Here is a 2,790-nt window from a genome sequence, read left to right on the forward strand (position 1 = left end):
CTCCTCTATAAGCATAGCTGTTAGTGGTATTACATTCATTCCTCCATCAAATGCCAAATCAAAACTTTCAGCAGAAGTTTTGCTTTGGAAACCTCTGGGGTTAAAGGTCAGGAAGTTAGGAGCAAGCAACCAGCAGTCATCAGTCTCATGAATCATCTAGATGGTCCAAAGAACATCTCCCATGGCCACCTACTCCTCTCCACTCTATTCTCAGTGCCCATGAAACTTGTTTTGTCAAACCTTCTCCCAGCTTTCTTAAGTAGCACATCCTCTTTGAAAGGGTGATTATAGTACCTCCTTCATAAGGTTGTTGTAAGTATCTAATGGATTAATACATTGCTTACAAAAGTTACCGGCACATAGTGATCTTTCCATAATTGCTTATTATGTAAGAAAAGGAGGAATTCAGGAGGAAGAGATAAGACAAAGAACCTTAGATAAAGATTAAATTACACACTTAAGGACACACCAACTAGTGGTATAACCAAGACAGTCATGAAAGTCTCCAAACCTCTCATTCACAGTATGACCACTGCCATATTATGCAAGTACCCAAATGAAATACAAAAACATCTACGTATGAGCTAAACACATAAACATATTCCATGTTAAAGACCACTTAAAATTTGAATTTGAAGATTTGGTTTCGTCTGTTGGATCAAGGCCGCAGCTGCAATAGCTCTCATCTTTCTGTCTCTCCTTGCTCTGCCTCACCTTTCATATCTGGAAACATGGCCTCTGGTGTGGCCATCTCTGATGGCATCATCAAAGTGTTCGATGACACGAAAGCACGTAAGTCATCAACCCCAGAGGAGGTGAAGAAGTGCAAGGTGCTGATGTTTTTCTGCCTGAATGAGGATAAGAATATCATCCTGAAGAAGGGCAAGGAGATTCTGGTAGGTGATCTGGGCCAAACTGTAGAAGACGGACCCTATGTCACCTCTGTGCAGATGCTCCAGATAAGTACTGCCACTATGCTCACTATGATGTAACCTAGGAGACCAAGGAGAACAAGAAGGAGGAGCTGCTGTTTATCTTCTGGGCACCTGAGTCTGAACCCCTTAAAAGCACAGTGATCTATGCCAGCTCTAAGGACACCATCAAGAAGCTTACAGGGGTCAAGCATGAATTACAACCAAACTGCTACGAGGTCAAAGACCACTGTACCCTGGCAGAGTAGCTGAAGGGAAGGGGGGCAGTGCCATCATCTCCCTGGAGGGCACACCTTTGTGAGACCCCTCTGGCCTCCTGCCTAGAGCATCTGGCAGCCCCAGACCTACCTTCGGGGGACTGTAAGCCTTCCTCTTCCTGCCAGACTGGAGGGGTTGGTGGAATCCCAGCAGGGGGAGAGCAGTCCCTTCACCCCAGTTGCCAAACAGCCCCCACCTCTTGCCTCCTTCCCTGACAGTTCTGGGCTTCCCAAACTGCTTTTGATCTTCTGATTCCTCTTGGGTTAAAGTATACCAGTTGCCCCCAGGCACCTCAGTTTTTTGGGGGGGGGATACATTTTTTAATGATACCCCAACTCTCCACTTGTTCCTCCCCTTTCCCATGCTGCCAACTTCTACCTGCAATAGTGGCTCTGTGCTTGTCTGTTTCGTTCTGTATATAAATGGAATGTTGTGGAGATGACTCCTTCCTTGGGCTGCCTGGTTCCCCTCCCTTTTTCCCCCTGGCTGCTGCCACTCATGGAAGCAGGACCAGTAAGGGCCCTTCAATTTAAACACACGCATACACACACACACAACAATAAAAAGGCTTGCTAACGGGAAAATAAAGTTTTAGTTTCTCAATTTATATACTTATGCTATCTATCTATATTTGATGTTTATTTATTTTTGAGAAACAGAGCATGAGTGGGGAAGGAGCGGAAAGAAAGAGGGAGACACAGAATCAGAAGCAGGCTCCAGGCTCTGAGCTGTCAGCACAGAGCTCAAACGCAGGGCTTGGACTCATGAACCATAAGATCATGACCTGAGCTGAAGTTGGACACTTAACCAACTGAGCCACTCAGGTGCCCCTTATGCTATGTATATTAAGTTCAAAAAAAAAAATTAAAAATAATGAGCTTAAAATAAATATATACATATACACACATACAGAAGTTATGGTATTTCCCCAGAGCCAGTGGATCATCTTGTACTCCCCACTGAGGAGATGCCTGGTGTTTTTCACCTACAATTGTAGTTTAGTTCTCTTATATTCCTTATATAATCTCTTATATTCTCTTATATTCCTTTTAGGTTGTGACCTAGTGAAGGACAAGAACAAAGATTTGAGTAAGACTTGTAAAACTTCAGATTTAAGTGGCATTGTCTGACATTATGTGAGTAATTAATAAATACACAATGGATATTCCTCAATAGGAATGTGCCATTAGGGTGGAATGAAATAAAGTGCAGTAGCACCAGCTTTCGAAATCTGAGCTGATTCCAAAAGCCCCAGTTGAAATAGAAACTCATGCTTCCCTATTTCCCAGAGTTCCAACTACAGGGTCTTATACATAAAAGATGCCTATGTGAAAACGTGTTGATCTCTACATCTTAGGGGAATGTTCACATGGCAATTCTTTTTCTGCAAACTTGACAGGTAGGATTTTAGATTAAGAGATAAGATGACCAAAGTAGAAGCAGGGAATTATTTGAATGTTGCTTTATATAAGCAGAGCCCTCTGTCCAGAGCTATCAGTGCTTACATTAAAAATCGTAAGCTAGGGGTGACTGGGTGGCTCAGTCTGTTAAGCATCCAACTCTTGGTCTTGGCTCAGGGCATGATCTCGTGGTTCAAGAG

At 43.3% G+C, this 2,790-nt stretch overlaps 1 pseudogene; it reads left to right on the forward strand.

Moving 5' to 3' along the window:
* Positions 1 to 731: 731 nt before the first annotated feature.
* Positions 732 to 1,233, forward strand: LOC109263962 (cofilin-1-like; annotated as a pseudogene).
* The last annotated feature ends 1,557 nt before the right edge of the window (positions 1,234 to 2,790 follow it).

Source organism: Panthera pardus, unplaced genomic scaffold (genome assembly GCF_024362965.1).
Source record: "Panthera pardus isolate Hobbes unplaced genomic scaffold, ASM2436296v1 HiC_scaffold_25, whole genome shotgun sequence".
NCBI lineage: Eukaryota > Metazoa > Chordata > Mammalia > Carnivora > Felidae > Panthera > Panthera pardus.